Here is a 21,601-nt window from a genome sequence, read left to right as displayed (position 1 = left end):
CCCGTTAATCAAATGACAACTCATGTCTATGGTTAGGAAACATAACCATCTTCGATCAATGAGCTAGTCAAGTAGAGGCATACTAGTGACACTATGTTTGTCTATGTATTCACACATGTATTATGTTTCCGGTTAATACAATTCTAGCATGAATAATAAACATTTATCATGATATAAGGAAATACATAATAACTTTATCATTGCCTCTAGGGAATATTTCCTTCTGTCTCCCACTTGCACTATAGTCAATAATCTAGTTCACATCGCCATGTGATTTAATATCAATAGTTCACATCACCATGTGATTAACACCCATAGTTCACATCATCATGTGACCAACACCCAAAGGGTTTACTAGATTCAATAATCTAGTTCACATCGCTATGTGATTAACGCCCAAAGAGTACTAAGGTGTGAGCATGTTTTGCTTGTGAGAGAAGTTTAGTCCACGGCTCTGCCACATTCAGATCCGTAAGTATTTTGCAAATTTCTATGTCAATAATGCTCTACACTAAGCTACTCTAGCTAATTGCTCCCACTTTCAATATGTATCCAGATTGAGACTTTGAGTCATCTGGATTAGTGTCAAAACTTGCATCGACGTAACTGTCGGTGTCAAAACCGACGGATCTCGGGTAGGGGTCCCGAACTATGCGTCTAGGTCGGATGGTAACAGGAGGCAGGGGACACGATGTTTTACCCAGGTTCGGGCCCTCTTGATGGAGGTAAAACCCTACATCCTGCTTGATTAATATTGATGATATGGGTAGTACAAGAGTAGATCTACCACGAGATCAGAGAGGCTAAACCCTAGAAGCTAGCCTATGGTATGATTGTTGTTCGTCCTATGGACTAAAACTCTCCGGTTTATATAGACACCGGAGAGGCCTAGGGTTACACAGAGTCGGTTACAATGGTAGGAGATCTACATATCCGTATTGCCAAGCTTGCCTTCCACGCCAAGGAAAGTCCCTTTCGGACACAGGACGAAGTCTTCAATCTTGTATCTTCATAGTCCAGGAGTCCGGTCGAAGGTATAGTCCGGCCATCCGGACACCCCCTAACCCAGGACTCCCTCAGTAGCCCCTGAACCAGGCTTCAATGACGACGAGTCCGGCGCGCAGATTGTCTTCGGTATTGCAAGGCGGGTTCCTCCTCCAAGTACTTCATAGAAGATTTTGAAGACAAAGGTAGTGTCCGGCTCTGCAAAATAAGTTTCCACATATTGACATAGAGAGAATAATATTTACACAAATCTAATCTGCTGACGTATTCCGTAGCGTGACATCACACCACGGCCAAGTCTTTATTCGAATTGTTTTATCGTCCCACCTCAGCGCGTTTAGCAAGGCGGTTTCCTTGGTACGTCTTGTTAAATCAGAGATCGTGTCCCCTTATTCCGGGATTCTCATCAATACGGGTGTGGGTAACCCAACCGCGCCATTGACTACGGCGCTTGGGAGATAAGCGAGTTTTACCAGGCTGGTGGGGGCGCATAGTCGCGTCCGCCCATATAAGGGGATAAGGATCCACCTTTTCATCCACGCCTTCTTCCTCCTTTGCCTATCCATTTCCGCGCACTCGAGCTCCAGCGCCCAAGTCCGCACACCCCACCTCAACCTTCTCCAGCCATGTCCGGAGCGGGAGGCAAGTGGATGGTCTCCTCCGTCACGGAGGGACACATCAAAAGACTGAGGAAGGCCGGAAACTTGTCTAACGACATTGCGCACTGGCTTCCCGAAGAGGGGAAGCTCATCCCCACCCCTAGGCCCCATGAGAGGGTGGTGTTCCTCCCCCATTTCCTCCACGGACTGGGCTTCCCTCTCCACCCATTTGTCCGGGGGCTCATGTTCTACTATGGCCTGGATTTCCACGATCTGGCCCCGAATTTTGTCCTCAACATCTCGGCGTTTATCATCGTGTGCGAGGCTTTCTTCCGCATCCGCCCCCATTTTGTCCCTTGGCTCAAGACTTTCAATGTCAAGCCGAAGGTGGTGCGCGACACCCAAGCGGAGTGCAGAGGCGCCATGGTGGGCAAGATGCCCAATGTCCTATGGTTCGAGGGCTCTTTCGTGGAGTCCTTAAAGGGGTGGCAGTCGGGGTGGTTTTACATCACCGAGCCGCGCAACCCTGAATGGGTCGCAGCCCCCGAGTTCCGATCCGGACCCCCTACGTGGCTCGCCTCCTGGAAAGAGATGGGCCTGTCGTGGGGTAAAAAAGGAGAGCTGACCGGACTCCAAACATGCGTCCAAACCCTGGTGGACAGGAATCTCAAACTTGTCAACGTAGTCCAGGTTATGCTCATCCGTCGGATCCTCCCGTGTCAACAACGGGCTTTCAACCTGTGGGAGTTCGACCCGGCACGGCACCGAACTCTAAGCAGGCTCTTCGACACGACGTACAAAGATGCCTGGAAGGTGCTTTTTAAGGGCGCCGAGGCCCCCGCATCCGCTACCGAGGATCGCAGATTCAGCACGCAGCGTCACGCTCGGGTGGTAAGTTGTTTTCACCTTTTACAGGGTATTAGCTTTTCATAGTTTGACTCCATGTGGGATCTAAGTTCCCTTACCTCTGACAGGATTGGCCGGAGACGTCCGGACAGATCAACTGTCCGACTCCTTTGCCCGAAGGCCCAGCGGACGCTCGCTTGGCGAAGCTGCTAGTTCCGACACCTTACGTGGTGCTGGAGAAGAAGGCCAAGAAGAAGGCCACAGGGACTCGAAAGAGTGCCCGGCACTAGGAGGTGTCGGATTCACCATCCGACGACTCCCAGGCACACTCCTCCCATGAAGACGAGGAGGAGGAAGAAGAGACCTCTTCCCCCTAGCGGGGGGAGGGAAGAAACGGAAGGCCGCCCCAACCGGGGAGGCCGAAGGGTCCAAGAGGGGGATGACCCCTCCTCCGGACTACTCCACCAATCCCGATGACGGCGAAGAGGAGTGGTCGCACAGGGCCAAGCCCCTGGCGAAATCATAAGTATCCGGATACCAGAGTGATTCATAGTATTCCCACATTGCACAGCTTTTCCTTACGTCGAACATAATTGTGCAGTCCACCCAAGGCCGGGCTTGATGAGTCATCGAGCGGCTCCCTGGACTCGTCGGATGTGAATTCGCTTCCGACGGCTTCCTCCCCCCACCCTACGGACGGCGCTGAGGTGGCGTCCCAACAGGTTCCAAGCCAGGAGGAGGTGGTCCTAGAGGCACCGCAAGGCAACCTCCCGGACTCCAGGCGTAAAGGGGATAGAACCCCCAAGGGCTCCAAGTCCGGCCTTGAGCCGGACACCGTGCCAGAACCTTCAACGGTTCTGGACTCCAGCAGGCAGCCTCCTTCCAAGAGGAGCAAGCCTACTGAGCCGGTGACCTTCATCCAACCGGAGGCACCGGACAATTTGCTGGAGACGCTTAACGGCGCCTCCATCGACGAGGAGCACCGCACTGTTATGAGTGTGGTGATCCAGAAGGTTCGGTCCGCCAAGAGCGGACTGACTGAAGCCTGTGCCAGCCTTCTAACAGGCTTTGAGGTAAGTAAAGAATATGTAAAAATATTACCGCATAGACAGTAGCCCCTGATGCTCTGTTCGGCGTTCGGAAAGAAAAGCCGAATAGAGGATCTAATAATCGCAGGAGTGTAACATAATCAAGTCAATATGCGTATGCAGGCTTCGCTGCTGGCCTCCGCCGCACTGACTGCGGAGGTGGATACGCTGAAGCAGAACCTCGAGCGGTCCGAGCAAGAGCTCGGCCTAGCCAAGCAGCAGCTCGAGGAGAAGGAAGGTAAGAAATACCTTATTGAAATATGTGAAAGGTGCAATTGCAAAAAGTGACAGGATTAACGCGGCTATTGTAGGGGCCACAACTGAGGTGGCGAACCTTAAGCAAGCGCTGTCCGAGGCCGAAAAGAGGGCGGCCATGGAGCGCACCGAGCGGGAGAAGCATGAGACGCAGGTTGGCGAGGTGCGGCAAGAGCTCCAGGCTCTCATGAAAAAACATGAGAGTTTGGAGCTTGACTCGAAGACGCGAGAGTCTGAGCTCGCGGCGGCCATTGAAGATGCCAAGTCTGCCAAGGCCGAAGCCCAGAAGGCCCTCCAGGAGGTTGAGGCAATAAAAAAGATAGCGGCGGGTAAGGCATTCTTTATGCAAAGCAAGCACGTAAAAGTGAATTACTTGTCACTTACCCGAATCCGGAGCTCTCCAGGAGCATTCGCAGACTTGCCCCGTAGCGTGTCGGATGCCGCCGCCTTCTACCGAGCCGAGGAGGGAAGCTCGACGGAGAAGGTGTTCTGGTCTCAGTATGCTGAGGCCGAACACCCGGTGCCCTTAAGCGACCAGCTGAAACAGCTGGTCGAGCTCCATAAGGTGGCCGAACAGGCCATGAAGGGCCTCATAGTCCGGCTGTGGCCTGGAGAGGCCATGCCTGGGAGCTACTTCGGGCTGGTGAGGCGGCTGGTGGAGGCCTGTCCAAGGCTCGAAGTCATCAAGCGCTCCGTATGCATCGAGGGTGCCCGTAGGGCGCTTGCCCGTGCGAAGGTGCACTGGGGCAAGCTGGATGCTGAGAAGCTTGTGAAGGACGGGCCACCGCCGGGCAAGGAGCATCGCAAGCCCGAGATGTATTATGAGGGCGTTCTGAAGGGTGCCCGCCTTGTGGCGGATGAATGTTCCATGAATGTAATTTTTCAGTGAACTCGCTCGTTTTGTCCTGTGCGCTGAAAACTTGTTCATGTGCGCTAAGCAATGCTTTTTGAATTTAAAATATTACCTTCTGTGCGGCCGTTTATCAAATTTGAGAGATGGCGAGTCGTCGGCTTCTGCCCCCATGGCACGAGTGCTGGGGTGTTCGGGATAAACATGAGCGCTCTTTTTCCCATTCTTGGGTCCTTCGAGGGAGGCGCTCAACACAACGAACAAGGCAATCGGACTATAATGCTTGAACACTCTCACTTAGCCATAGAATTCTATAATTTTAAATTTCGGCGAAGCCCCTAGTGTTCGGAAGACCGAGTTCGGGGCGCTATCCACGCCTAGGCCGGACAAAGCCGACTCCTCGCTCTAAGCGGCATAAGTCTTTAGGGACTCGAAAACCTCTCGAACAGCGACCAGCTCTCGCCTCATCATGACGGTCAGTTTTAGCTTTCTCTACTGAGGTGCTTAGCCCAGCTCAACTGGGGCACAATCGCAGTAGTTCTCCTAGTGCTACCTTAGCCGATATGACGGAACGTAAGGTACCAAAACATAGGAGCCGGGCAAACCCAACTATTGACCCAAGACATGATTCGGAGCCGATGCATATAATGCTATAAGTTCGGGGTGCCGCACTTGTGAAAGTGTTCGGACTTCTCACACCATGTTGTGGGGTACTTAAGCCCCTGGCGTATTGGCCGTACCAAAGTGTACGGGTGCAACATGTCATTAATGAACATATATTCGTAAAAAAGAGGTAATGCAATAATAGACGGAAGCTATGCATTGTTTATTTAAAAAAGCTGCGATCAAAGCAGAACGATACAAATAGTGCGATAAGCAAAAGATGGGACTATCAAATATGTCCTTTCCAGGGGCGAGCTGCGGAATGTTATGCGAAACAGGTATACTGCTCGTTATAGAGACCACCTTAGAGTTCCGTAGTGCGGCGTAGCTTTCTGCTTCCCTGGTTGTATCGTTTGTGCGGCAATTGTACTGCCGGACAAGCCTTCCGAAGAATGGAGTCCTGAAAATAAGAGAAAATTAAGAAATCGGCAGCCCCTAGTGCGGTTTAAGCCGCGTTTCGGGCGTGCCGTGATGGTGCCCCTCCCCCTGTGCCCATGGTATTTCTAGAGCGTAGTTATGTACGCGCAACACTGGTTTCGCAAGTTCGCGAGGGCTGGGGTTGGGGCCGCATTGCTACGCTTGCTCGGAACGTGCCAGGCGGTCTTGTTGTAGGTTACTCCGGGCGCGCTTGACGGTGTCCGGACGTTTAATGGCCGGACTGGAGAATTGCCTTGAGAGGCTGCTTTGTACTTCCGCTGCGATAGCCGCCGTATGCTCCTCCGTTCGGAGAGAGCGTTCGGTGTTTCCATTGACCGTGATGACGCCTCGAGGGCCTGGCATCTTGAGCTTGAGGTATGCGTAGTGCGGCACCGCATTGAACTTGGCAAATGCGGTTCGCCCGAGCAGTGCGTGATAGCCACTGCGGAACGGGACTATGTCGAAGATTAACTCCTCGCTTCGGAAATTATCCGGAGATCCGAAGACCACTTCAAGTGTAACTGAGCCTGTACAGTTGGCTTCTACACCTGGTATGACGCCTTTAAAGGTCGTTCTGGTGGGTTTAATCCTCGAGGGATCGATGCCCATTTTCCGCACTGTATCCTGATAAAGCAGGTTCAGGCTGCTGCCGCCGTCCATAAGGACTCTAGTGAGGTGAAATCCGTCAATAATTGGGTCTAGAACCAATGCGGCGAATCTGCCATGACGGATACTAGTGGGGTGGTCCCTTCGATCAAAAGTGATCGGGCAGGAAGACCATGGGTTGAACTTTGGGGCGACTGGCTCCATCGCGTATACGTCCCTTAGCACACGCTTCCGCTCCCTCTTGGGGACGTGGGTTGCGTATATCATGTTCACCGTCCGCACTTGTGGGGGAAAACCTTTCTGTCCACTGTTGTTCGGCGGCCGGGGCTCCTCCTCGTCATCGCTATGCAGCCCCTTGTCTCTGCTTTCGGCATTTAACTTGCCTGCCTGCTTGAACACCCAACAATCCCTGTTGGTGTGATTGGCTGGTTTTTCGGGGTGCCATGTATCTGGCATGAGCGGTCGAGTATTCGGTCCAAACTGGACGGGCCCGGAGTATTTCTTTTGAATGGCTTTTTCCGCTGACCGGGTTTAGAGCCTTTGAATCCGGCATTAACTGCCGTATCCTCAGCATTGTCGCCGTTAATGCGGCGCTTTTGCTTGTTGCGACGCGACCTGCCACTGCTGTCCTTGGTATCCGAATTACCAGGGCTCTTGGTCATGTTATTGCTGCGAGCTAGCCAGCTGTCTTCTCCCGCGCAAAAGCGGGTCATAAGTGTCGTGAGGGCTGCCATAGATTTCGGCTTTTCCTGTCCTAGGTGCCGTGCAAGCCACTCGTCGCGGATGTTATGCTTGAAGGCTGCTAGGGCCTCTGCGTCCGGACAGTCGACGATTTGATTTTTCTTGGTTAGGAACCGTGTCCAGAATTGTCTGGCCGATTCCTCTGGCTGCTGAATTATGTGGCTTAGGTCATCGGCGTCTGGTGGTCGCACATAAGTGCCCTGGAAATTGTCGAGGAATGCGGCTTCCAGGTCCTCCCAACAACCAATTGATTCTGCTGGCAAGCTGTTAAGCCAATGCCGAGCTGGTCCTTTAAGCTTGAGTGGGAGGTATTTGATGGCGTGTAGGTCATCACCGCGGGCCATGTGGATATGAAGGAGATAGTCCTCGATCCATACCGCAGGATCTGTTGTGCCATCGTATGATTCGATGTTCACGGGTTTGAAACCCTCGGGGATTTGATGATCCATTACTTCATCTGTGAAGCATAGTGGGTGTGCGGCGCCTCTGTATTGGGCTACATCACGACGCAGCTCAAACGAGCTTTGTCTACTGTGTTCGGCCCGGCCGGATTTACTGTATCCGGCGTGACGAGTACCGTCTCGTGCCGTGGGGCGCCCACGTGATCCGTAGATCGATCTTGTTTGCCTTGCCTTATCCTCCAATATATCTCGCAGGTCTGGCGCATTTTCCCATGCCTTGGTAGTTTTTGAGCGGCGCCGGGGTGCGGCTTGAGTGGAGGGCCGAGAGGCCTCTCTGTCGCGGCCACGGGGTGGCCGGTCGGCCGCATCATGCGCTGGTGATGTAGGTTTAGGTGCTTCCTCCTCTAATTGGGGTAGCAACCTGCGCTTTGGGTAGCTCTTGGAGGGGCGTTCGAGTTCATACTCTTCGGCCGCAAGGACTTCAGTCCATCTGTCGGCTAGCAAATCTTGATCAGCTCTAAGTTGTTGCTGTTTTTTCTTGAGGCTGCTCGCCGTGGCCATAAGCCTGCGTTTGAAACGCTCTTGTTCGACGGGATCCTCCGGCACGACAAATTCGTCGTCGTCGAGGCTTGCCTCGTCTTCGGAGGGAGGCATATAATTATCGTCCTCGACCTCTCTGTCTGCCGCTCTCTCATGAGGGCTGGCTTCTCTATCCTCCTGTGCTGAATCTTGCTGGAGGTGGTTGTCTTCGGCACTGTCCGGGGTGTTATTATCCCCGTGCCGGAATCACCGTTTTTGTTTTGGCGGGATTTAGAGCGGCGCCGCTGACGCCGGCGCTTAGGCTGCTTCTTGGAGGGGTCATCCTCCGCTGTTCCATCGCCATTGCCTTCTTTTGGGGTGTCCACCATGTATATATCATACGACGAGGTGGCTTTCCAGTGCCCTATAGGCGCTGGTTCTTGATCGTCTCCTGCATCGGCGTCCATACCGTCGATGTCTTCGGAGTCGAAGTCGAGCATGTCGGTTAAATCATCGACAGTGGCTACGAAGTGGGTGGTGGGTGGGCTTTGAATTTCTTCATCATCCGCATCCCAACCTTGCCGACCATAGTCCGGCCAGGGCTCTCCTGACAAAGAGAGAGACTTTAGTGAATTCAGAATATCGCCGAAGGGCGAGTGCTGAAAGATGTCCGCGGCGGTGAACTCCATGATCGGCGCCCAATCGGGTTCGATCGGTCGGGGTGTGGAGGGCTCGGAGTCCGGAGAGAAGTCCGGCTCCTTGGAGTCATGGGCTTCGCAGAGAATAGGGCTGGTGTTCGGCTCGATCGCCGTAGAGATTGCAGCCCCCGAGGCGGTGTCTAACCACCCATCCTCGGTTGGTGTGATCGGCTCCGAGCTAGGGGTCGGAGCGGACACAGGTGCGGCCTCCAGGGCACTGTTCGGCGGCAGAGCTAAATCATGCCCATCGTGACAGTGCGGCGCGCTCGGCTGTGGCTCGAATGCGTCGAAGATCAAGTCTCCGCCGATGTCAGCCGTGTAGTTCAAACTTCCAAATCTGACCTAATGGCCAGGGGCGTAGCTTTCGATCTGCTCCAGATGACCAAGCAAATTGGCCCGCAGTGCAAAGCCGCCGAATACGAAGATCTGTCCGGGGAGAAAAGTCTCACCCTGGATCGCATCGCTGTTGATGATCGGAGAAGCCATCGGGCCTAAAAGTGAAGACACAGAGGAAATCTCAATGAAAGCACCAATGTCGGTGTCAAAACCGGCGGATCTCGGGTAGGGGGTCCCGAACTGTGCGCCTAGGTCGGATGGTAACAGTAGGCAGGGGACACAATGTTTTACCCAGGTTTGGGCCCTCTTGATGGAGGTAAAACCCTACGTCCTGCTTGATTAATATTGATGATATGGGTAGTACAAGAGTAGATCTACCACAAGATCAGAGACGCTAAACCCTAGAAGCTAGCCTATGGTATGATTGTTGTTCGTCCTACGGACTAAAACTCTCCGGTTTATATAGACACCGGAGAGGGGTAGGGTTACACAGAGTCGGTTACAATGGTAGGAGATCTACATATCCGTATCGCCAAGCTTGCCTTCCACACCAAGGAAAGTCCCTTCCGGGCACGGGACGACGTCTTCAATCTTGTATCTTCATAGTCCAAGAGTCCGGCCGAAGGTATAGTCCGGCCATCCGGACACCCCCTAACCCAGGACTCCCTCAGTAACCCTTTACGACGAACCTTTTGTCACCTCCATAATCGAGAAACATATCCTTATTCTGCTAAGGATAATTTTGACCGCTATCTAGTGATCTACTCCTAGATCACTATTGTACTCCCTTGCCAAACTTATGGTGAGGTACACAATAGATCTGGTACACAGCATGGCATACTTTATAGAACCTATGGCCAAGGCATAGGGAATTACTTTCATTCTCTTTCTATCTTCTGCCGTGGTCGAGCTTTGAGTCTTACTCAGTTTCACACCTTGTAACACAAGCAAGAACTCTTTCTTTAACTGTTCCATTTTGAACTACTTCAAAATCTTGTCAAGGTATGTACTCATTGAAAAACTTATCAAGCGTCTTGATCTATCTCTTGATGCTCAATATGTAAGCAGCTTCACCGAGGTTTTTCTTTGAAAAAAACTCCTTTCAAATACTCCTTTATGATTTACAGAATAATTCTACATTATCTTCGATCAACAATATGTCATTCACATATACTTATCAGAAATGTTGTAGTGCTCCCACTCCCTTTCTTGTAAATACAGGCTTCACCGCAAGTCTGTATAAAGCTATATGCTTTGATCAACTTATCAAAGCGTATATTCCAACTCCGAGATGCTTGCACCAGTCCATAGATGGATCGTTGGAGCTTGCATATTTTGTTATTACCTTTAGGATTGACAAAACCTTCTGGTTGCATCATATACAACTCTTCTTTAATAAATCCATTAAGGAATGCAGTTTTGTTTATCAATTTGCCAGATTTCATAAAATGCGGCAATTGCTAACATGATTCGGACAGACTTAAGCATAGGTACGAGTGAGAAACTCTCATCGTAGTCAACACCTTGAACTTGTCAAAAACCTTTTTGCGACAATTCTAGCTTTGTAGATAGTAACACTACTATCAGCGTCCGTCTTCCTCTTGAAGATCCATTTAATCTCATTGGCTCACCGATTAATGGGCAAGTCAATCAAAGTCCATACTTTGTTCTCATACATGGATCTCATCTCAGATTTCATGGCCTCAAGCCATTTCACGGAATCCGGGCTCATCATTGCTTCCTCATAGTTCATAGGCTCATCATGGTCAAGTAACATGACCTCCAGAACAGGATTACTGTACCACTCTGGTGCGGATCTCACTCTGGTTTACCTACGAGGTTCGGTAGTAACTTGATCTGAAGTTACATGATCATCATCATTAGCTTCCTCACTAATTGTTGTAGTAGTCATAGGAACAGATTTCTATGATGAACTACTTTCCAATAAGGGAGCAGGTACAGTTACCTCATCAAGTTCTACTTTCCTCCCACTCACTTCTTTCGAGAGAAACTCCTTCTCTAGAAAGGATCCATTCTCAGCAATGAATATCTTGCCTTCGGATCTGTGATAGAAGGTGTACCCAACATATTCTTTTGGGTATCCTATGGAGATGCACTTCTCCGATTTGGGTTTGAGCTTATCAGATTGAAACTTTTTCACATAAGCATTGCAACCTCAAACTTTAAGAAACGACAGCTTAGGTTTCTTGCCAAGCCATAGTTCATACGGTGTCGTCTCAACGGATTTAGATGGTGCCCTATTTAATGTGAATGTCGATGTCTCTAATGCATAACCCCAAAACGATAGTGGTAAATCGGTAAGAGACATCATAGATCGCACCATATCTAATAAAGTATGGTTACGACGTTTGGACACACCATTACACTGTGGTGTTCCAGGTGGCGTGAGTAGTGAAACTATTTCACATTGTTTTAACTGAAGGCCTAAACTCGTAACTCAAATATTTTCCTTCTACGATCATATCGTAGAAACTTTTATTTTTGTTACGATGATTCTCCACTTCACTCTGAAATTCTTCGAACTTTTCAAATGTTTCAGACTTGTGTTTCATCAAGTAGATATACTCATATCTGCTCAAATCATCTGTGAAGATCAAAAAATAATGATACCTGCCGCGAGCCTCAATATTCATCGGACCACATACATCAGTATGCATGATTTCCAATAAATATGTTGCTTCCTCCATTGTTCCGGAGAACGGAGTCTTAGTCATCTTGCCCATGAGGCATGGTTCGCAAGCATCAACTAATTCATAATCAAGTGATTCCAAAAGCCCATCAGCATGGATTTTCTTCATGCGCTTTACACCAATATGACCTAAACGGCAGTGCCACAAATAAGTTGCACTATCATTATTAACTTTGCATCTTTTGGTTTCAATATTATGAATATGTCTATCACTACGATCGAGATCCAACGAACCATTTTCATTGGGTGTGTAACCATATAAGGTTTTATTCATGTAAACAGAACAACAATTTATTCTCTTACTTAAATGAATAACCGTATTGCAATAAACATGATCAAATCATATTCATGATCAACACAAACACCAAATAACACTTATTTAGGTTCAACAGTAATCCCGAAAGTATAGGGAGTGTGCGATGATGATTATATCAATCTTGGAACCACTTCCAACACACATCGTCACTTCGCCCTGAACTAGTCTATGTTCATTCTGCAACTCCCGTTTCGAGTTACTACTCTTAGCAACTGAACCAGTATCAAATACCGAGGGGTTACTACGAACACTAGTAAAATACACATCAATAATCTGTATATCAAATATACCTTTGTTCACTTTGCCATCCTTCTTATCCGCCAAATACTTGGGGCAGTTCCGCTTCCGGTGACCAGTCCCTTTGCAGTAGAAGCACTTAGTCTCAGGCTTAGGACCAGACTTGGGCTTCTTCACTTGAGCAGCAACTTGCTTGCTGTTCTTCTTGAAGTTCCCTTTCTTTCCCTTTGCCCTTGTGTTGAAACTAGTGGTCTTGTTAATCATCAACACTTGATGCTCTTTCTTGATTTCTACCTTCATCGATTTCATCATCATGAAAAGCTCGGGAATCGTTTTCATCATCCCTTGCATACTATAGTTCATCACGAAGTTCTACTAACTTGGTGATGGTGACTAGAGAATTCTGTCAATCACTATTTTATCTGGAAGATTAACTCCCACTTGATTCAAGCGATTGTAGTACCCAGATAATCTGAACACATGCTCACAAGTGATAACATGTCCACCTCTGGAGTCCTTGTACTGCTGGAACCATTCAGCAGCTTGATCTTTGAGTTGGAAGGAAGCGAACTTGACAAAGTCCTCAGGCCTGACGTTACTGCACTCAAAATGCTTACACAGATCCACAAGCCAATCGTCAGCATCGGTTGCCTCAACACAATTGCTGAAAGTCTTTGGCCCTTTAGCAAGGAACTGGTTGAGTGTAGCAAAGTGACTCTGATTGCTGCCTTGATTCCCATGACTGCCTTGATTGTGCTCTTGAATAATTTGCATGATCAACTGTGTGTTTGCATTGGTTGCGGCCATCACAGCTTGCCATGCCTCTGGAGGAGGTGGAGGTGGTGGCGGATCAGGATTCGGAGTCGTGCGCGTTGGAGGAGCCATCCTGAAGAGGTTGACCACCATTAGCACTTTGACAGATAATATTGAAGCTGAATCCAATGGAATGAAAATTGCAACATATAGTCTTCACATCCGAACAAAATGAACGAATGCATTCCTCTTCAAATGGTCACATATCCATAAATTGAGAAGCCACGTAGAATTAAGGTAGAGAAATAAATCAACAAGGTACAGATCAAGAACGAATAATCGGTAAGAAATCCCAATCTAAAACCAATATCCGTGGAAGAAAAACTAGAGCTACTAGAATTCCCACCTATGAAATTCCCGAACCTTTCCGGTTATGCAATCAGGTGTTGGGGATACAGGGGAAGCATAATATCTCACCCAAACTAGCAAATCCTACATCCAGCTGTATCCATCCTTCAATACATAACGAAGAAACCTTCGGAAAGCATCTACCTCAACCTTCGAAAAGCATCCGTTATACAAGTTATGGCGGTACTCCCGAACTCCCGCCCCAGTACTGGGTGGCATCGAGGTTATCTCACCAACGATCTGCATAAAAGAGATTTTCGATGTCGGCGAACATATCTCAAGTATTCCAGAATTGCAACGATAAAATTATGATGACAACACCTCAGAGCTCAACTCCCCGGGACACTTCCACTAAACCCCTGACAGGAGGCACCAAGACAATGTTCTCATCATAAGCCATCGGAACGATTCCAAGATACTCGCGTGATCCTAAAAAATTTTTTAGTGAAATTTGAGAAGAGAAGAGTCAAAACTCTACGTCAGGATGCCTTACCAGAGCGATGAGGAGACTGGGAAGTAAAAAGAATTCCTAATCTCTCCGATATATAATTCCTAAATGACTCAAAACATTTTTCTAGACACAACTCGGCCGCTAAAAATGATCAAGCAATGGGGCTCCTAAGGTCGGGGAAGGCTCTGATACCAACTTGTAACACCCTCGATGCGACTATAGCTCCCACGTGTCGATGCACGACTTAGAGACATAATCGCATTGAAGGCATATGTCGCAAGTTAGGCAATCTTCACAACATCCCATGTAATATAAATAATGAAGGGGAGATAACATAGTTGGCTTACACTCGCCACGTCAATCAAGTACATTAATAACATTACATCATCCAAACACTCAAGGCCCGACTACGGCGCCAAAATAAAAGAGAACCCAACATGCGACACGGTCCCAATCACCCCTTAACTGGGCACCACTACTGATCATCGGGAAAGAAAACATAGTACCGTTGAGAGTCTGCATCGAACTCCCACTTGAGCTCATACGCATCACCTGGAGCGGAATCATCAGGCCCTGCATCTGCTGTAATAGTAATCTGTGAGCCACAAGGACTCAGCAATCTCACACCCTCGCGATCAAGACTATTTAAGCTTGTAGGTGTGACAAGGTACAATATGAGCGAAGCTACAGCAAGCGACTAGCAAATATGGTGGCTAACTTATGCACAAAGGAGAGCGAGAAGAGGAAGCAAAGCACGAGCGAGAAACTAGAGAACAACCTGCGCAAACATTACTCCAACACCGTGTCCACTTCCCGGATCCACCGAGAAGAGGCCATCACAGTAACACACTCAGTTGATTCATTTTAATTAATTAAGGTTCAAGTTGTCTAGAACCGGACATTAACAAATTCCCATCTGCCCATAACCGCGGGCATGGCTTTCGAAAGTTCAATCCCTGCAGGGGAGTCCCAACTTAGCCCATGACAAGCTCTCACGGTCAACAAAGGAATAGACCTCCTCCCAAGATGTTCCGATCAGACTCGGTTTCTCGGTAATTCAAGACACTTCGACAGGTTAAAACAAGACCAGCAACACCGCCCGAATGTGCCGACAAATCCCGATAGGAGCTGCACATATCTCTTTCTCAGGGCACACTCAGATGAGCGCTCCATACAACTAAAACCAAACCTCGAGTTTCCCCGAGGGGGCACTGCACAAGACTCTAGTTTGGACCAACACTCAGAGGAACACTGGCCCGGGGGGGTTTAAAATAAGATGACCCGCGGGCTCTGGAAACCCGAGGGAAAAGAGGCTAGGTGGCAAATGGTAAGACCAAGGTCGGGCATTGCTGGAAAAGCTTTAATCAAGGCGAACTATCAAGGGGTTCCCATTATAACCCAACCGCGTAAGGAACGCAAAATCCGGGAACATAACACCGATATGACGGAAACTAGGGCCGCAAGAGTGGAACAAAACACTAGGCGAGAGGCCGAGCCTTCCACCCTTTACCAAGTATATAGATGCATTAAGATAGCATAGCAATATAATGATATCCCAACAAGTAAATAAAAGATGTTCCAACAAGGAACATCCTCCAATCTTCACCTGCAACTAGCAACCCTATAAGAGGGGCTGAGCAAAGCGGTAACATAGCCAATCAACGGTTTGCTAGGACAACGTGGGTTTGAGGTTTGACATGGCAATTTGGGAGGCTTTCAAGCAAGTGGTAGGCATCGTAGCCATGGCATAGCAAAAGAGCGAGCAAACTAGTATAACAAAGATAGTAGTGATTTCGAGGGTATGATCATCTTGCCTGCACAGTTGTCAGAGTTGACTGGATCCTCAAGAGCAAACTCAACGGGCTCCTCGTTAGCGAACTCGTCTCCCGGCTCTACCCAAACAAGACAAACAAGCAACAAGGATACAATCAACCACGTGCAAGACCAAGCAATACGATGCAAAGATGATATGCTATGCGGGATGCGATGCTGGATGCAAAATGCAGGATATGACAGGAAATGCATGAACCTAGCCTCAACTTGGAAATCCAAGTGTGCCACTGGAAAGATGGGATGAAATCGCTTGAAAACGATATAAAGAACGCCGGAATCGGAGTTACGGTTTGGAAATGGCAAGCGATTCCAAAAATGACACCGGTTTGCGATTTACAGCAAGTAGGCATCTAAATGCAATGAGATGAACGTGCTACAGCACCCAAACATGACAACAAAATACATGGCAGGGATGCACACAAGATGCTTAACAAAAGTCTAGCACTAAGCTACGGCCAAATCATCCATTAGGAGGTTCAAACAAGCATGGCAAAAACGCAAATGGTAAACAGATCTCAGACTTAGTGAATTAACACTTGTCTGGAATTTCAGATCATATAGCCCTCTTCGGAGCAACAAAACAACATGCTACAGGACCTGAACATGACAAAAAAAGACATGGCATGGAGCTACTCAACAATCTTAACAAAAGTCCCTTAGTGACCTTGAGCCAAAAGCGATCACAAAATATACTAACAAGCACACGAACATAGCAAAAACATAATCAGTTTTCAGACTTAGTGAAAACTGGGACATGCTGAAACATAACTCATGAAGGCATGTTTACGAGCTCGATGCACTCACCACGGTGCAAGTCATGGCAAGACAAGCATACACCCATAAAGAAGGCACAAAATACAAGCTATACATGAAAAGAACAATGGCATAGCATGCACGGATCAACTACAATGACATCGGCAAAATCGCAAACAAGTTGACGATCTGCCCAGATTCGCAACGAAGCAAAAGTAGAGTTCGATTGACTCAAGCTAGGGTGCTCCATAATTGTAAGTAAGGACATGGATGGATAGAGCATAACAAGAGTAACAGAACTCCTTGACTGATCATCCTCAAAAGAGGCACAGATCACTAGGAAACAGCAAGAACATATGGCATCATGAACTAAATAATCCCAGACTTAGTGAAAACTACTAAGTCCCTGAAAACAGATTTACCGGATGCCTCACTTTGCAAGCTTGCACAAGTCACCACACACATCACAAAAATGCATGGGTTGCACCTCTGGAAAGATAACAAAATGCTTAACAAAACATATGAAGGACTCACAGGCATAGCATGCACACATTAATCATGGCAAAAATGACAAAAGTCTAAGATGAACTAGCAGATCTGACAATTAACTCATGAAGCCCTCTTCTAACAGCATTTCGGGCATCAAGATAAGCTCAAATGAAAATGATACAATGGAATGGAATGATGTACTCTCTGAGATGAACATTTTGATATGCTATATGCATGAATCGGAGCTACGGATGCAAAGTTACGTGGCCGCGAACATGGGCATATGAACTAAAAATCCTGAGGACTTAGTGAAAAAAACTACCCCGGATTAGGGTTTACTGTAGCAGATCTGGATCGGGGCACGTTCTTCGAGGTTGACCGGATCCTTGCCGGAGCTTCTCGCCGGAGGAGGAAAAGACGGTCGGGGCGGGGAAGAGGCGCGGCTGCCGGCGCCGTTGACCGCAGGCGGCGGCGAGGCGAGGTCCGGCAACGGCCGGCGATGGCGGGGCGAGGCGCGGGCGACGGGGCGTGGCGGGCTCGCGGCGGCCGGCACGGAGGGGCTGCCGGAGCGGGGCGGCTCTGATGGCGGAGCCTCACCGGCATCGAAGGAGGAGGTCGGGCGCGGGTGGCGGATGAGGGAGCCGGGCGGCGGCGTGGGCCTCGGGGGCCGGCCACGGGCCTGGCGGCGGGGATGTGGGCGCACGCCCACGTGGCAGGCGGCGATTGTACGTGGGGGCGGCGGCGGACGCGTCCGGCCGGGGCGGACGTGTCCGGCCGGCGCGGATCTGAGGATTACGGTTAGGGACGAGGGGAGACCCGGGATTTGGAAAGGTGGGGTGTTTAAATAGGCATAGAGGGAGCTAGGAGAGTCTAAATGAGGTGCGGTTTTCGGCCACGCGATTGTGATCGAACGCTCTAGGACATGGAGCAGAGTTTGGTGGGTTTTGGGCCAAATTGGAGGGTTGTTGGGCTGCAACACACACGAGGCCTTTTCGGTCCCTCGGTTAACCGTTGGAGTATCAAACGAAGTCCAAATGATACGGAACTTGACAGGCGGTCTACCGGTAGTAAACCAAGGCCGCTTGCCAAGTCTCGGTCCAATCCAGAAATGTTTAATCCCCACACACGTAAGAAAGCTAGAAATGGCCACCGGAGGAGAACGAAGCACCGGAATGCAAAACGGACAACGGGGAAAAAGCTCGAATGCATGAGACGAACACGTATGCAAATGCAATGCACATGATGACATGATGTGAGATGCATGACAACGATAACAACACACGGAGACAAAGACCCGAACCCGAGAAAATAAATATAACTTAACGCCGGAAACGGCAAGAGTTGGAGTAAAAATTGGGAAAGTTACATCCGGGGTGTTACAATCATGATCCCCATCATCACCGGCGCGACACCTTGATCATCATTGTAGCATCATTGTCGTCTCGCCAATCTTATGCTTCCACGACTATCGCTACCGCTTAGTGATAAAGTAAAGCATTACAGCGCAATTGCATTGCATACAATAAAGCGACAACCATATGACTCCTGCCAGTTGCCGATAACTCAGTTACAAAACATGATCATCTCATACAATAAAATTTAGCATCATGTCTTGACCATATCACATCACAACATGCCCTGCAAAAACAAGTTAGACGTCCTCTACTTTGTTGTTACAAGTTTTACGTGGCTGCTACGGGCTTAGCAAGAACCGTTCTTACCTACGCATCAAAACCACAATGATAGTTTGTCAAGTTGGTGTTGTTTTAACCTTCGCAAGGACCGGGCGTAGCCACACTTGGTTCAACTAAAGTTGGAGAAACTGACACCCGCCAGCCACCTGTGTGCAAAGCACGTCGGTAGAACCAGTCTCGCGTAAGCGTACCCGTAATTTTGGTCCGGGCCGCTTCATCCAACAATACCGCCGAACCAAAGTATGACATGCTGGTAAGCAGTATGACTTATATCGCCCACAACTCACTTGTGTTCTACTCGTGCACAACATCAATGCATAGAACCTAGGCTCTGATGCCACTGTTGGGAAACGTAGTAATTTCAAAAAAAATCGTATGCACACGCAAGATCATGGTGATGCATAGCAACGAGAGGGGAGAGTGTTGTCTACGTACCCTCGTAGACCGAAAGCGGAAGCGTTAGCACAACGCGGTTGATGTAGTCGTACGTCTTCACGACCCGACCGATCAAGCACCGAAACTACGACACCTCCGAGTTTTAGCACACGTTCAGCTCGATGACGATCCCCGGACTCCGATCCAGCAGAATGTCAGGGAAGAGTTCCGTCAGCACGACGACGTGGTGACGATCTTGATGTTCTACCGTCGCAGGGCTTCGCCTAAGCACCGCTACAATATTATCGAGGATTATGGTGGAGGAGGGCACCGCACACGGCTAATAGATCTCAAGGATCAATTGTTGTGTCTAGAGGTGCCCCCTGCCCCCGTATATAAAGGAGCAAGGGGGAGGGGCGGCCGGCCAGGAGGAGGCGCGCCAGGGAGGAGTCCTACTCCTACCGGGAGTAGGACTCCCTCCTTTCCTTGTCCAACTAGGAGAGGGGGGAGGAAGGGAGAGAGGAGAGAAAGGAAAGGGGGAGCCGCCCCTCCCTCCTTGTCCAATTCAGACTAGAGGGGGAGGGGGCACGCAGCCTGCCCTGGCCGCCCCTCTTCTGCTCCACTTTGGGCCCATGAGGCCCATTAACCCCCGGGGGGGGTTCCGGTAACCCCCTGTACTCCATTTTATATCTGATAACTCCCGGAACCATTCCTGTGTCCGAATATAGTCGTCCAATATATCAATCTTTATGTCTCGACTATTTCGAGACTCCTCGTTATGTCCATGATCACATCCGGGACTTCGAACAACCTTCGGTACATCAAAATACATAAACTCATAATGAAACTATCATCATAACGTTAAGCGTGCGGACCCTACGGGTTCGAGAACAATGTAGACATGACCGAGACACGTCTCCGGTCAATAACCAATAGCGGAACCTGGATGCTCATATTGGCTCCTACATATTCTACGAAGATCTTTTATCAGTCAGACCGCATAACAACATACGTTGTTCCCTTTGTCATCGGTATGTTACTTGCCCGAGATTTCATCGTCGGTATCTCAATACCTAGTTCAATCTCGTTACCGGCAAGTCTCTTTACTCGTTCCATAATACATCATCCCGCAACTAACTTATTAGTTGCAATGCTTGCAAGGCTTATGTGATGTGCATTACCGAGAGGGCCCAGAGATACCTCTCCGACAATCGGAGTGACAAATCCTAATATCGAAATATGCCAACCCAACAAGTACCTTTGGAGACACCTGTAGAGCACCTTTATAATCACCCAGTTACGTTGTGACGTTTGGTAGCACACAAAGTGTTCCTCCGGTAAACGGGAGTGGCATAATCTCATAGTCATGAAGAAAGCAATAGGAACAAACTAAACGATCAAGTGCTAAGCTAACGAAATGGGTCAAGTCAATCACATCATTCTCCTAATGATGTGATCCTGTTAATCAAATGAAAACTCATGTCTATGGTTAGGAAACATAACCATCTTCGATCAATGAGCTAGTCAAGTAGAGGCATACTAGTGACACTATGTTTGTCTATGTATTCACACATGTATTATGTTTCCGGTTAATACAATTCAAGCATGAATAATAAACATTTATCATGATATAAGCAAATAAATAATAACTTTATTATTGCCTCTAGGGCATATTTCCTTCAACTTGATGAATGGAGAACCCAAGCTTATGAAAATGCCAAGTTGTTTAAAGAAAAGGATAAAAGATGGCATGACAAAAGGATACAAAAGCGTGAGTTTAATGTAGGTGATTATGTATTGCTATACAACTCTCATTTAAGATTTTTTGCAGGGAAACTTCTCTCTAAATGGGAAGGCCCCTATGTTATCGAGGAGGTCTATCGTTCCGGTGCCATAAAAATCAACAACTTCGAAGGCACAAATCCGAAGGTGGCAAACGGTCAAAGAATCAAACACTATATCTCAGGTAATCCCATAAATGTTGAAACCAATATTGTTGAAACCGTAACCCCGGAGGAATACATAAGGGACACTTTCCAGAATGTTTTAGACTCCGAAAAGGAATAGGTATGTGGTACGGTAAGTAAACAGACTCCAAAACAATTTTTAAGGCAATATTTCTCCGTTTTGGAATATTTAGAAAAATAGAAAATTAAGTAGCAGTCCGGGAAGGACACAAGGGCCCCACGAGGGTGGAGGGCGCGCCCTACCCCCCTGGGCGCGCCCCCCTACCTCGTGAGCACCTCGTGTGCCTTCCGGACTCCGTTTTCTTGCACGATACGTATTTTGGTCGGTAAAAATTCATTATATAATCTCCTGGGGGTTTGGACTCCCGTAGCACACAAAAATCCTCTGTTTTTGTTTTGAGCTGTTGCTGCTGCAGATTAGAGCAAGATGTCTTCTCAAGAGTCAGTCGGGGAGAGCCGAGTGTCTAATCCGGCACCGGAACCAAGGGCAAACAGCGACCCTGACCACTTTGGGCCAGTAACGGAGGAAGAGATGGAGGCTGACCTAATGAGGGTAGATGCCATGGAGGATCAAGAAGTCACCTCTCGCTT

Source organism: Triticum aestivum, chromosome 5A (assembly GCF_018294505.1).
Source record: "Triticum aestivum cultivar Chinese Spring chromosome 5A, IWGSC CS RefSeq v2.1, whole genome shotgun sequence".
In the NCBI taxonomy this organism is placed as follows: Eukaryota; Viridiplantae; Streptophyta; class Magnoliopsida; order Poales; family Poaceae; genus Triticum; species Triticum aestivum.
The sequence above is the reverse complement of the archived record's forward strand: the minus strand, read 5'-3'. Positions refer to the sequence as shown.